Here is a 14,968-nt window from a genome sequence, read left to right on the forward strand (position 1 = left end):
TATTATGTTTTTTTGGTTTGCCTTATTTTCTTTAAGCTTTATTGAGATACAATTCCCATGTCCTAATAGTCACCCTTTTGTGATAAGCAATTCAGTACTTTTTAGTATTGTCATGGATTTGTGTACCCTCACCAATATGCAATTTCAGTAATACCTGTTAACATTTAATATATTAGTGATGTGACTGGATTTATGGCTACCATTCTATTTTCCTGTCTTACTTGAGTTATCTTAATTTTTGGAATTCCATTTAAATTTATCTATGAAGACCTTTTCCATTTTTTAGTGTTTTTTTCTAGGTATTGCAGTATACATCCTTAACTTTATATGGTCTATTTAGAGTTAACATTATACCATTTTAGGTGTGCCTAGGTGGCTCAGTTGGTTAAGCGTTCTGCCTTTGGCCCAGGTCATGATCTCAGGGATCCTGGGATCAAGCCCTGCATTGGGCTCCCTGCTCAGCGGGGAGCCTGCTTCTCCCTCTCCCTCTGCTCCTCCCCCTGCTTGTGCTCTTTTGCTCTCTGTCAAATAAATAAGTAAAATCTTTAAAAAAAATATTATACCATTTTAGGTAAAATGTAGAAATGTTAAAATTGTATAGTGCCCTTCCCCGCTCTTTCCGTCAGCATTCTCTGTCTTACCATTGTCATGTGTATTTCATCTGCATATATTGTACATTCCACAGGAAAATGTCGTAATTTTTACTTTAAACATGTTTGAGGGGAGTTAGGACATTTCCTTCATTAATGACCCAAATATCAGTCTCTTGAAATTAAGATTGATTTTCATTTTGCTCTATTTTCAGGGTACCTTGAAGAAATTATGATTTATTTTTGTCTTTAATTTATATGCATATTTAATTTGGTATATCATATGTAACCTGTTTCACCATTTAAAAAAATTTGGAATGCTTTATGAATTTGCATGTCATCCTCGTGCAGGGGCCATGCTAATAATCTTCTCTATCCTCCCAATTTTAGTATATATGGGGCCCTTTTCACCATTTAAAAAAAAATTTGAGGGGCGCCTGGGTGGCTCAGTCGTTAAGCGACTGCCTTCAGCTCAGCTCAGGTCATGGTCCCGGGGTCCTGGGATCGAGCCCCGCAGCGGGCTCTGTGCTCCGCGGGAAGCCTGCTTCTCGACCTCTCCCTCTGCCTCTCACCCCTCTGCGCTCCCCCTCCCCCGCTCTATCTCAAATAAATAAATAAATAAAAATCTTTAAAAAAACTTAAAAACATTTTTGAGAGAGGATGAGTGAGTGAGTGCCTTAACGGGGGGCCTGGCGGGGGAGGGAGGGATAGAGGGAGAGGAGAATCCCAAGCATGCCCCCTGCTGCGGAGCCTGGAGCCTGGAGCCTGGAGCAGGGCTGGATCCCAGGACCCCGAGATCATGACCTGAGCCCGGATCACTAGTCAGACACTCGACTGACTGAGCCACGCAGGTGCCCCCTTTTTCACCATTTTTAAGTGTACAATTCAGTGGCATTAAGTACATTTACAGTGTGCAGCTATCGCTACTATTCATGAGGTCTAGAAATTTTTCATCATCCCAAACTGAAACTTTGCACCCATTAAACAGTAACTCTCTATCACTGCCACCCATACCCCTGGTAAGGTGTGTTTTACTTTCTGTCTTTATGGGTGAATTTGTGAATGGGTGAATGGGTGAATACCTAGAATTTGCCTATTCTAGGTAACTTAGAAATGGAAGCATAGGATATTTTACCTTTTGTGTCTGGCTTATTTGAGCATAATGTCCTAAAGCTTCATCCATGTTGTTGTGTATGTCAAAATCTCATTGCTTTCTAAGTCTGATAAAGTCCATGGTATGGCTGTATCACATTTTTATCTGTCATCTGTTGATTGTCACCCAATTTGTACATGAGTAGAAGGCAGAAATCATGCTTTTTAATTCTTTTGCATCACTGAAGCTTTCAGTAGATGCTTGTTAACTATTCAGTAGGTGAGAGAAGTTGCTGAATTAAAACTTGGAATTCTGGAAATAAATATAGAAAGTGCACATTGAGAAACTTCCCTGTGTTTTTAGGTTGCAGTGCAATTTTTAATTTGTAGTAACTTTGTGATCTCTTAAGGTTGAATTTCATCTATTTATTTGTGTATAACCCCTAAACTTAGAATTCAGTAGGAAAGATTTTGTTGTTGTTCTAGTGAAAGTAATAGATTGAAGATTTTGTCACATTAAATGAAGTACATTAATTTATCACTGTTACATATAGTTAGTGATTCTTATTGCCTCGGATATATTCTAAAATTAAACTTTTAAGTGCATCCTTTCTAAAATGGGCAAAGAGGCAGAAGTAATGGGATGATTGCTGGGGTTTTGTTTTTGGACTGGACCTTATCTAAAGATACTGTTACAGAGTTCCTGAGGCACCATATTGAAGCACAGTATGTGATATGCTAATTTGCCAACCAAAAAGTATTCTGTTCTTGTGTATGCACAGTTCCCAACATACTTAGGGCATATGTGTTTGAATCCCATGTATATTTTCTTAGCTTTTTATTTAGTTCTTCACATACTCATTGTTTGGTTCTGAGCTCCCTAAATTTGAGAAACGCTGTGCCAAAAGGTAACTGGGTGGCCTTTTTATTTTTATTTATTTATTTATTTGAGAGAGAAAAAGAGAGAGAGAGAGAGAGAGCATGAGGGGGGGAGGGTCAGAGGGAGAAGCAGACTCCCCGCTGAGCAGGGAGCCTGATGTGGGACTCGATCCCGGGGCTCCAGGATCATGACCTGAGCCGAAGACAGTCGCTTAACCAACTGAGCCACCCAGGCACCCTTAGAGAAGGTGGTACCCAAAAATCTCTCTGAATAGGTGACCTTTAAGCTGAGATGCCATGGGAGAAGAGCATTCTAATCAAAGAGCGAGATTTCTTTTACTACCCTTCCCCTCCCTGCTTTGGCATTCTTTTCTGGCCTTATAATTACGTGTCATGTCAAGGACCTTTACTTATTCATCTCTGAATTCCTATTGTTTACCACTTTACTTACTAGTCATAAATAATTCTTTGCCAATTTTAATGGAATTGTTTATATATATTTCCATATGTGAGAGAAACTTTTGGAAAGGGGCTTAATCTCCTTGCTGCTCACATCAAGCTCATTTGAGATACAGTTTTACTTTTAGAAATAACAAATATTTATTAGGATCTATTTCCTATTTTACATGAAAAAATCTTATATTGGATATCTATATATGACTGTTAGTATAATATGGTTTTATCTTCTGTACATATTGGTAAGTTAGTTTTGCAGTCTTTATGCTTTGGAGTTATAACTTGGGCCCATATTTATCAGTGAAGTATATACAGACTGCCTGTGGTTTTTATAATCATTCCTGCTATGACTGTTGTGTATCACACCATTTAAAAGCAAAAGCTATTTATTTTTAAAGATTTATTTATTTTTTTAGAGAGCGAGCTAGTGCGAGCATGAACTGGGGGGCGGGTAGAGGGAGAGAGAGAAACTCAAGCAGATGCCCCGCTGAGTGTGGAACCCAATGCGGGGCTCAGTCCCTTGACCCTGAGATCATGACCTGAGCAGAATCCAAGAATTAGACGCCTAACCGCCTGAGCCACGTAGGTTCCCCAAAGCAAAAGCAATTTTAAAAGTGGATAGTAGAGAAAGATGAAAGGAAATAAGGAATCTAGGTAAAGTAAGAGTGTAGGCAACAAGATTGACTGTGACCACTATACAAATGGATGAGATTTCTGTCTTTAGCAGATTGTCAACTTGTTTTGAGTAGTTATTGTGTGCCAGGGCTATGCCAGGCACTCTACATGTACTAGCTCCATTTGCTTTTTATTTTTAAATTTTTAAATTAAAAACATTTTTTTTTTCCTTTAGAGAGGGAGGCTGGGAGGGGCAGAGGGAGAGGGAGCGTCTTAAGTAGGCTCCACACCCAGCGTGGAGCTGGATGCAGGGCTTGATCTTAAAATCCTGAGATCATAACTTGAGCTGAAATCAAGAGTCAGATGCTTAACGGACTGAGCCACCTAGGCGCTCCTCCATTTTCTTTTTGTAACCGCCCTGCGGGTGGATAGTTCTGTTTTCACTTTATAGGTGTAAGAAGTAAAAGGAAGGTGTGTGTAAGCAAGTTGTTCAAAGTCAGACAGCTGTCAGTGTCAGGGCAAAGACTGGAATGCAGGCTTACCTACACTCCTGTAGCTGCCTAACTACTACTGGGCTGTGCTCCCTCTGAAGGAGAGATTCTACAACTTGTTGCAGAACAAGACAAAATAAAACCTTAAATTGTTTTCAGCTTTTTTCCTCACCCATCATTATTTTTTCCCGATAAGACTATAATTTTATAATTACAACAAGTTAAGCCTCTTGGTATCTTTAGCTTGTAGAACATTTTCAGACCTCAAGGGACTCTCTAAAGAGTTGTCTGTAAAAGTTCAGGTTTCTTGGGGCTTCTGGGTGGCTCAGTGGGTTAAGCGTCTGCCTTCGGCTTCAGTCGTGATCCCAGGACCCTGGGATCGAGCCCCGCGTCAGGCTCCCTGCTCTGCGGGGAGCCTGCTTCTCCCTCTGCCTGCCGCTCCCCCTGCTTGTGCTCTCACTCGCTCTCTCAAATAAATAAAATCTTTGGAAAAAAAAGTTCAGGTTTCTTCCCTAAAAGCTAGAATTGGGAAAAAGAAGCAGATGAAATACGAAGACAAGCACAGAGCAGAAGAAGGAGAGCAGTGGAAAGCAGTAATGGTGGTTTGTAGAGGAGTCTGCAGTGTGGTAGCTCTGGCTGCAGGGTGTGGCAGCTACAGCAGTGCCAAGAACACACATGGTGGAGGACTCACTTTCAGATGCCTTGGCCAGTGCAGTTTTAATGAGTGGAGTGTAGGGACAGTAGTAGCCTTAACAGGATTTGGTAGAGGTTAAAAACAGTAATGGGGATGATGAGCTGCAGATATTAAAAGATATGAAATAAGGAATAAGAAGAGCTAGAAGATAAAACAGTTCTTGGGGGTGCCAAAAAGTGACCAGTATGCAGAAATTCATATCCTTTAGAAGGTGGACAAATGTATTTATCCCCTGTGCAAATTACTTGCATCAGTTTACATTTTCTTTAAAATAAAAGAAAAAGCTGCTGGACTCATGATGCATAAGCAGGTATACTTAAGAGTAAGAGAAGACCTTGCTAAATGGGACTCTGATAGGAGGGGGGAGTATTTGGGTTCCTAGTGAACTAATGATTGTTTTTTGGGGATTGTCAAATAATATGAAAAGTGTTTCCTATGTGCTTTTTTCTCTTTATATGCTCTTGTGGTATCATTACCTCTAATTTATACATGAAAGAATTGAATCAAGTAAAATAATTTTCCTGGGACGCCTGGGTGGCTCAGTCGGTTAAGCATCTGATTCTTGGTTTCGGCTCAGGTCATGATCTCAGGGTCGTGAGATCGAGCCCTACCTAGGGCTCTTTACTGAGTGGGCAGCCTGCTTGAGATTCTCTCTCTCTCAAATAAAATAAATAAAATCTTTAAAAAAAATGGTGTGTGTGTGGGGTGCCTGGGTAGCTCAGTCAAAGTTAAGCATCTGATTTCTGCTCAGGTCATGATCTCAGGATCCTGGGATGGAACCCTGTGTTGGGCTCCCTGCTCAGTGGGGAGACTGCTTGTACCTCTCCCTCTGCCCCCCCCCCCCCCCGCTCGTGCTCTCTCTCTCTCAAAATTAAAAAAAACAACAACAAAATTTCCTAATCACATACTAGTAGGTGATTAGTTCTTTTGATTGAAGTTTATTCTTTCAAACCCTGAGGGTCATAAAAAGCTGGTTTAACTGCACAGATTGTATGGAAAACTAAAATTTAGTCAGAAAAAAATATTAGTGTGTGTGGTATTGTGATTAATTTTGAGGTGGGGATTTAAGCATCTGGCATACTTTTTAGGTAATCAGAGAAAGATAAAATTATATTCCACCGTTAATATTACAAGTGCTTACTTACTGTATTCTTTAGAAAAAAGTCACACAGTAACTCAAAATAGCAAATTAACATGTTAATGATACCTTCATTCCATCGCCCCTTATTTTGATATTTTAATTACTTTATTTTTCTAAAGTAAGGTCTGTGTCCAACATGGGGCTTGAACTCATGAGCCCAAGATCACGAGACGCCACCTCCTACTGACTTAGCCAGCCTGGTGCCCCTGAAAATCATAATTTATTTCAAAAGTTAATAATAGATTCTAGATGTCTGTTCACATTTCATTTTAGGTTTTTCTGTTATAAATTGCAGATGATATGGTGAACAGGCTAATATTTTGAGCGCCAATAAATGAGGCCTTGCTCATGTATAGCAAATATTTTGTTTATTTTGAGACCTAAATCATTAGTTTATAGGATAATTTTTTTCTTGACAAGCTTCTAAACTTTTCAGAGTCTTGCTGAGTCCCTGGTGAGCTTTAGATCACTAAGTCCAAATTTGTTGACTAATGAAGAAACTAATAATTTAGTATCTTGTTGATTTTTCTTTTTCGATAACCAGAGATCTTATTTTCATTCATAGGAAATTGAAGTCAGGATGGCTTTGAAACAGGTTGCACAAATCTTAACCAAAGCTGACCACGTTGACAATCATGTTTTGCACAATATTTTTACTTGAGGTTGGGTAGAAATTTTGCGTTTGTCTTAGCTTTTTGGTCTCTGAGGTATTAAAAGTGGTGACAGGGCTGCTCTGTTACTGTTCTGCAGCTAGCCCCTTTAATTGATGTTGAATTGTGGCTTTCCCTGTGCACAGGGTTAAGTAAAAGGGCTGCAGTCATCCAGTGAGCATTTTCCTTTAATGTGCTCATTAGTGGTGGCAAGTCCAGGTTTCAGCACATGCCAGTAATTTACATTTCATTGCTGAGTGGCTGCGCTTGTTCAAGAGTTGTTCCTAAGCCCGATGAATATATATTGGGAATAAACAGAGTAGAAGAATTGAAAGCCAAATACCCTGCCAGGCCTTTCAGTTGGTTCTGAAGCTTCTCGTGGATCTCTGATTAGCAATGCATGAAGCAGGATGAAAATGCAGAGATGAGGCCTACAGAAGTTGTTCCAGGTAGACTATCCCCTTAAATACCCTTTTTGTGACCACCTTTCCATTTCATCTTCCCCAGATTCTTCTTTCAAGGCAGACTTTCTGTTAAAGTGAAAATACTCTGTTAGACCTAGGAAGTGAACAGAGAATCAACCTGGTTCCTTTACCCCTTCTAACTATTAAGGGAAGTCTGATTGTTATGCAATGAATCCACAGAAGCAAAGGGCTTGATCGGCTTTACAGCTCCTAGGGACCCCATTATTGTGATTGGGATCTTTGTGGTGATTCCTTCTGGGATTCATTTTTCCCTCTTTGCCTGATTGGTACCAGCTTGTTCTGGCTTTTGAACGCTTGCATAGATCATTAAAGGGTAATCTGTGGAGGCCGCCGTGGTCAGTGTTCCTGGACATAGGGACAGACTCCGTGTTAATGTTGTCTTTGAAATTGGGGTGTTGGGGAAGATCCACAAGTTTTCTTTTGGAGAAAAATTTGATATAATAAAAATAAAGCATTTTTAGAACTCAGCATTGTATTACAAGTTACTTTGTGCATAAGGAAACACTAGCCTGGCTATCTTTAGGAGATTAAAAATGTGCTGCTAATTCTTTTTACATTTTAAGTTTACTTTCATATATATTGAAATCTGAGTTGTAAGAATGTAGGTATTAATATTGCCAGTTGGGTGTGTTTGATCATCTGGTATCTGTTTATCTACTTACTTTTTTTTTGTGCTGCTTTCCAAAACATTGAATTTAGGAAGTTTTGTTCACAATTCATGGTTAGAATCAAAAGTCAATGAATTTATGACTGACTACAGTATTAAAAGACATTGAAAAACATGAGTACTCTAAGTCAGATTATTACTATTTTATGGTAAATTTAAGTTGGATGTGATTAGCTTTTGGATCATTTAAGCCTGAAGGTATGTTAACCACAGTTTATTAAATCTTTTCGTTTTCATTAGCTAGAGTTTTAATAGAGGAGCAACATGGTTTTGTTTTTTATATGTATGAAGGTCAAGATGAGAATCTTGAAGAGTAATTTAGTAATGTTCGGATCAGTACTTGAAGCCTTTGCAAAAATGTAACAATAAATGTACTTCTAGATGACTACTTGAAACTATTCTTTCTGGATGCCTGCCAGATCAAACCCCATGGGATTAAGTTCTGGAAAATCACTTGCAAATTTGTGGGGGTATCGGTGACTTTGAATATTTAACTGTCTAAATTGTCATCTACGTGTGTTCTGTCTGTGCACTGGGTAAAAAAATTAGAAGTTTGTCAGCCAGTTAGAATTAAAGGTGACATCTGCTTTTAATTGGTGTTTTATTTTCTTCCAAGTCAGGAAAAATTCAGTAAGACATGAATTATCAAATTTTGCAGTGCTGAGCAACTTGTCAAGTGACAGTAAGCACTACCTTGAGCACTTGTACAGATGGGAAGTGTTAAAATGTTGATTAATCGTCCCAGTTCTGATTATGGTTTTAGAAGGCTAAAGCTTGTGTAACCATTGCCAGCTTTCTAGTATCAGAATAGCATTCATTTGTTAATTTTGTAGGCTTTTTTCAATTACTGGCAAATTGCCTCTTGTATAATGAGCGTTTAAATAGTTTTAGTGATACTTGGTTAGTAGACTTAGGGTCAGATAAAGAAATGTAGAATTCCTCTGTTTCTCAGGTACATTATTTATTTAGTAAACACCTTAGTTCCATTCTTTTTAGTAAAAAAAAAAATGAAAAAAAATCTAAAAGTGAGCTCTAAGATGCTATTTTACACACACTCATGATGTGTTGAGAAGGGTGTATCTGTTTGAATCTTGGCAAAGGAAGCCTTGCCTGGCCCCCTGTTGAAAAAGAAAATCGATTATTTCTGTTTTTACCATTTCCAAGCCATTTTAAGATATAAAACATAAATCAGTTCCTTCAAGAAGAGCAGGTAAAAATAGCTCAAGACTTCAGACATTCTCAGAGCTAAAAAAAAAAAAAGACCCAAGGAAATATTCCCATCATACTGATTACATTTTAATTTTCTTGTTACTGAAAATTTGAGCATGGTACTAAGTGGTCTCTTTATATATAAAGTGTGTCTTTAAAAATTTCACTGTGAAGGAGATATTCTTTTCCTGCTAATTGTTAAATAAAAGTAGAGATTCTCCTTTTCCTATTTGAATAGATCTGCATTGTAGAGGTAGAATTCTGTTTTAAAAGTGGTGAGTACTTGGGCGCCTGGGTGGCTCAGTTGGTTAAGCGACTGCCTTCGGCTCAGGTCATGATCCTGGGGTCCCGGGATCGAGTCCCGCATCGGGCTCCCTGCTCAGCAGGGAGTCTGCTTCTCCCTCTGACCCTCTTCCCTCTCGTGCTCTCTCTCTCTCTCTCATTCTCTCTCTCTCAAATAAATAAATAAAATCTTAAAAAAAAAAAAAAAGTGGTGAGTACTTGAAGCAACATTTCTTAGATTAGGTTCTTAATATTACCAGACTTCAGTTGCATTCAGGTCTTGTTTTTTGTTGTCCACTTCTGAATATCTGATAAATGTTTTATGTAGTAATATGTTCTTCCTACCAGAAAACATTGGGTTATTTAATTTGATTCATAAAATTTTCCTGTTCAGTTACTTGGATACTGTGTAGATTTTATTTCAACTTAAAAAGTAGACAAGATGCTTATGTAAATTCACTGAATAGTTTTACATATAGTTGACAAGTAGCATCTTAAACCCAGGAGCCACGTTTAGCAGTTCTCACATATTTTTAGAAAATAGTCGAGAAATAGAAAATTTAGATTTTCTAGCTTAACTATACAAAACATTTTGATGCCTGATAACTTCAGGATTCATTGCCCCTGTACATTTTTCAAGTTACTTGCTTTTCACTGCATAAGGCTTTAATTTACTGCCTACTGACACCCCCCCCAAATATTTTTTTCAGAATTTTGAGAGTGGACTACTTTAGCTGCCCTTACAAGCACTGGTGTGGGTTGCTGGCACAGACTCCTAAGATGCCCCAAATCTAGAAGGATGGGAGGTTCTGGCAACATCTACGGGGCAAATGTTTTTAGGAATTTTTTTTTAGGTACAGAATTACTGTTTTCTACAGTATTTTTGCTTCTTTGAATCCTGTTTTAATGCCTATTTTAAGATGTAACTTAGACACAAGATTTAACAGCATTTTTTTTTTCACCGTTAACTTAGATTTTTGTCTGTAAGGTCTTTTTCTTTACCTTGAATTTTACAGAATAATAATAAAGTTAAATATTTGTATCTTGAGGTAATTAATTGCTTCTGTAAATAACTGATTTTATACAGTCGAATTTATATGCTGATAAAAACTCCTGTTTTATTTTTTTAAATTTAAATTTTGTTAGTTAACATGTAGTGCGATATTGGTTTCTGGAGTAGAGTTCAGTGATTGATCCAGTACATGCAACACCCAGTGCTCATCACAACAAGGGCTCTCCTTAATACCCATCACCCATCTAGCCCATCCCCTACCCACCAAAAACTGTTGAATAACATCTCATGTGCATTCTTTTAGAGATGCTCAGTGACTTTCGTGTCTTCCTTTTATGCTTGCCGTGTTTTTTTTTTTTTAATATATTTTTAAAGATTTTATTTATTTATTCATGAGAGACAGAGGGGGAGAGAAAGAGAGAGAGAGAGAGAGAGAGAGAAGCAGAGGGAGAAGCAGGCTCCCAAGGAGCAGGGAGCCCGATGCGGGACTCGATCCCAGGAGCCCGGGATCATGACCTGAGCCGAAGGCAGATGCTTAACCATCTGAGCCACCCAGGCGCCCTATGCTTGCTGTGTTTTTAAGGAATAAGAGAAAGTTTGATATATGTATTTTACTGAAAAGAAGACTAAAACCTACAGCTGGTATTTGAATTGGGGCAATAATTTACTTTTTTGGCCCCAAATGCTCTCATGATCTTTTAGGATACTGAGAATCCTGATAGACTTGGCTGGTTAATCATTTCTGTGTTTTCAGTTTAGTTTGGTTACTGATATTTGACTTGTTCTTGCTGCTCTTGGCCTGTAGCATGCAGTTCCTGTTTAGATTACCAAGCTTTCTTTATCATGTGATCCTGTCACTCTATTGATAGTTGATTGGATCAGGGATTAGTGTCTGACCCAAAGGCCGTGCTCTATAGAGGGGTCATAGTTTAGGGGGTGTGTGGCGGGGGTGGGGTAGGGGTGGGCATGGGTGTGGGTGTGGATATGTATGTGGTGGGGGTCATGGGTGGGGGTGGGGTGCAGAGAAGGTTGTGACACTTGAACTGAAATAGCAAAGATGAGAAGGAGCAGGCAGCATGTGAAGATCCAGGGCAAGCCCTCTCCACATAGAGGGAATGGCAGATGTAAGTGTCCTGAGGCAGGAATGAGATGAGCCTGTGGCTTGAGAGAAAGAAGCTGGTGTGGTAGGAGAATAATGAATGAGGAAGCATGTGGTAGAGGTTGGAAAGGTAGGCTCAGGGCAGATCAATTGGGCCATCGTCACAAGCTGGGATTTTCATCTGTGTGGCATTAGGAAGCCACTGGGGGGAATTAAAGCATGTGATGACATAATGTGATGTACTCTTTTATTACGATAAGAAGAGTGCATATCAAACTGAAGAATAATGTGATATGAGTAATGAGTAGAAAAATTTAAATTCCATACTGAATATAACAAACAGTGTTGTAGAAGTAGGTAAAGTCTCATACCTCCTCACCTGCAGATGCTCTCAGGACACAGCTCTGTGAAATCAAAGCTATCTTCTAATTTATACTTTGCAAATCATGGACTTTTCAGTAAGCCACACCCTTACCGTCAAAGGTTAATCTAATACCAAGAATCACTCATCTTCCCACAATGGTTTATTTCCCCAAGTCCAGATTATTCAATCTTGAAAAACACTCCAGTTAGACAGCTCTTGGGAACCTTTGACCTTCAAGTCCCAAGAGCACTTAGCGGCTAGGTGTGGATACAAGGGAATATATGGCATTCCAGTTTAAGGTGGCCGCTTGAAGTTCGGTATCCTTTGATAACTTCCTACCAGTGTTAATTACTGATCTGCTTTGGTTTTCTGCCTGGCTAGCAGGTGATCATTATACCACACAGACACACTTAAATAAAATGCTTGTAAAGGTCAGGTGTGCACGTGCACAGGCACTCTCCCATTGTAGCGGACAGTTAGCTTGTCCAACATCTTTTCTCCCATGGGTGATTTAGTTAAGCCAGTTATGATCACCTTATCTTCCCTGACAATTACTGATTTAGGGATGAGTCAGTGAAGGCTTAAGCCAGTTTGGGTCAATGAAGCATGAGAAGCTTTTTTGGAGATTCCTTAGGAGAGAAACTTGCTCATTCTAAGCTTTAGCACCAGTGTGCCTCTCTCCTTCCCCTCCCCCCCTTCTCCTCCCACACATTTTGTGAAGAAGAGAAAGCTTGCTGCTGCTGACAGCCATATTGTGACCATGAGGGATAGCTAGCAGAATGGGAGATAGATCCAAGAGAATGGCAGAGAAATCAAGAACTGTGAGATGTACTTTTAGAAGGATTTCTGTCCAAAAGGTTGGTGGGGGTATATGTTGGGTGAGGGGAGAGTAGGGATGTTTATGCTAGACACTGAGGAACTAAGTTAAATAGAGTACAGAACTTGCTTTTTGAGGAAACTTATTTATGGGTATTGGCTTTTGATTTGTTTTAAGACTTTTTTGCATTGGATTTAGGGACTGAAAAAATACTCTATTATTAATATTTAGTGAAAATTGGAAAAAAACAGAGATTAAAGAATTTTAACCTTTCCTTATTAGGAAACCAGTCTCAGGACTGTGAGTTGCTTTAATAATGTTGCCAGGCAGCCAGAACTATCTGCATATCATACATGGGTGTGTTGAGAGGTCCAAGAGTTAGAAGATAGGTAGGCTTGAGGAAAGTATTAGAAACAGACTAGCCAGCTGTTAGCTTGTTTCTCTGCTTTTGCTTCTTTCTTTAAAATCTTTCTGCATGCCTGTCTGCTTTCATCCTCTGCTTCTCTGCTTGCATGGCCCAGTGGAACATGCCAAAAATCATAGTTCCTGAGCTTAGGTGTTTTAGGTCTTGTATCCTGAAAAGAGGAAAGCTGCATTTTTCTTTCTGTCCTTATTCCCAGAAAAGGGACTATGATGGATGTAATTTGGGTTAGCTGCTTTTTGCGCCAATCATCTGTGTTCAGGGGCAAGATCATATAATTCAAAAGGGCTGCAGTTGAGGGGTCTTTTGCCGTGGTTGGGTAAAGGACAGTTCAGGAAAGTTCTGAGCTGGGTAAGTCTGCCACAAAATGTTTGTTATACCCCCTAATTATAGGGCAGTGTGGTAATTTCAGCCATCAGAGCATATCTAGTGTAGGTGTTACATGAAAGTAGTAGTTAATTCTGGTAGGTTTGTGATTGGGATAGCTGGAGAGAACATTGTCAAACTTTATATAAGGGGTGTGTGTGTGTGTGTGTGTGTTAGTGAAGAAGAGTATTTTGTATTTGTATAGCTATTGGTTTCCTTCCTAAGAATTGACACCTATCGTAAAAGCCCTGTGCCCCTGTAAAGCTCTGTTTCGTGACCCTAGCTTTTTCGGAGTTAATGAAGTATACATGTAGAAGAAAATCATGAGCTTTTTGAGCCAGGAGAAACTTAGAACTTAACTGATTGGTTGGCATATACCTTTTGATGCGGCAGATGCTGGTGAATACAAAGATGAAGAAGGTTCACTACGCCGAAGAAGGTGATGGGGAAGAGATGCAGTAGGGAGGAGGTTAGTTCATCAGAGTGTCATAGATGGCCTTGTGGAAAAGTCAGATGAAGAGATTACTTTTGATCGGGCAGGAGTGTCTAGGGAAGTCTCATGAAGAAGGTGGCATTTCAACTAGGCCTTGAAGACAGATAGCATTTAGATAGAGAAGATTGTAGAGGAGAAGCATGGACTTACAAGAAGGGAAAGGACATTTCAGGAAGGGGATTGATTTTCTTGGCTCTCCCTTTGAAATGAGCTTGGAATCTGACCACTTCTCACCACTCCCAGCACTACCATCAGTTCTGGTCACCAGCATCTCTCATCTGCGTCATTGCATTAGCTTCCCACTTGCCGTCCAGGTTTCCATCCTTACCTCCCTCTAGGGTAGTCTCAAAACCCAGTCCGAATGATCTGTCAGCATGTAAGTCAGGATATCAAAGCATTTCTTGGCTAAAAACCAAACCACAAAATACCTTTATTTGCTTCCAATTTCATTCAGAATCAGAGCCAAAGTCCTTCAAGACAACCATCACCCTCCTTGCACCATTCTGACATAATTATTTTACACTCTTTCTCACTTCCTTTGTTTTAGTTCTTTTTTGAGATATAAGGTATGCTTACAACCTCAGGGTCTTTTCACTTGCTAGTTTCTTTGGTTGGAACACGTTGCCTCCAGATAGATCTTCTTTGGGCCATTATCCAAAGTCATTTTCTCAAAGATGCCTACCCTGACTATCCTAATTAAAATTGCAGGTTACCATTCTCCCACCGTTTCATACTCTTAATTCCCATTTCTTATTTTCCTCTGAAGTATGTATTGCTGTCTGATACATATTTAGTAACCTACACAACCACAGTAGTTTTTTTGTTTTGATCATTACTATTTCCTCAGTGCCTAGAACTATATCTGACTCATATATATTTGTTTAATGAGCAAGTAAATGAATAACAGGTGGATTGTCTACCTCTGTGTTTGAGCCATTCATGGAACAGATTTGGTACCCTAAGTTCCTCTTGAGTAAGTAGATATATATATAAATGCACAAATCACTTGTATGGCATCTGTGCAAGATACTTATTCAGCTGGTGCTCATGATTATAATGACTGGAATTTTAAACCCTTTTATCATATAAGCGGTGTTTGGCAAACTTCATCTGTAAAGGGCCAGATAATATTTTAGAATTTGCAG

At 39.2% G+C, this 14,968-nt stretch overlaps 1 protein-coding gene and 1 non-coding gene across 3 annotated transcripts in view; one reads left to right on the forward strand and one right to left on the reverse strand.

The window, feature by feature from the left end:
• Positions 1 to 14,968, forward strand: part of PCCA (propionyl-CoA carboxylase subunit alpha) — a 393,065-nt gene that overhangs the window by 77,239 nt on the left and 300,858 nt on the right. The gene's annotated exons all lie outside the window — the stretch shown is intronic.
• LOC114215898 (U6 spliceosomal RNA) lies at positions 897 to 1,004 on the reverse strand. The gene has a single exon (XR_003610654.1). It is a non-coding gene; the product is annotated as a U6 spliceosomal RNA (small nuclear RNA).

Source organism: Eumetopias jubatus, unplaced genomic scaffold (genome assembly GCF_037043125.1).
Source record: "Eumetopias jubatus isolate StellerSeaLion01/CBP00866 unplaced genomic scaffold, mEumJub1_p1.0 scaffold_3, whole genome shotgun sequence".
Taxonomy (NCBI): Eukaryota; Metazoa; Chordata; class Mammalia; order Carnivora; family Otariidae; genus Eumetopias; species Eumetopias jubatus.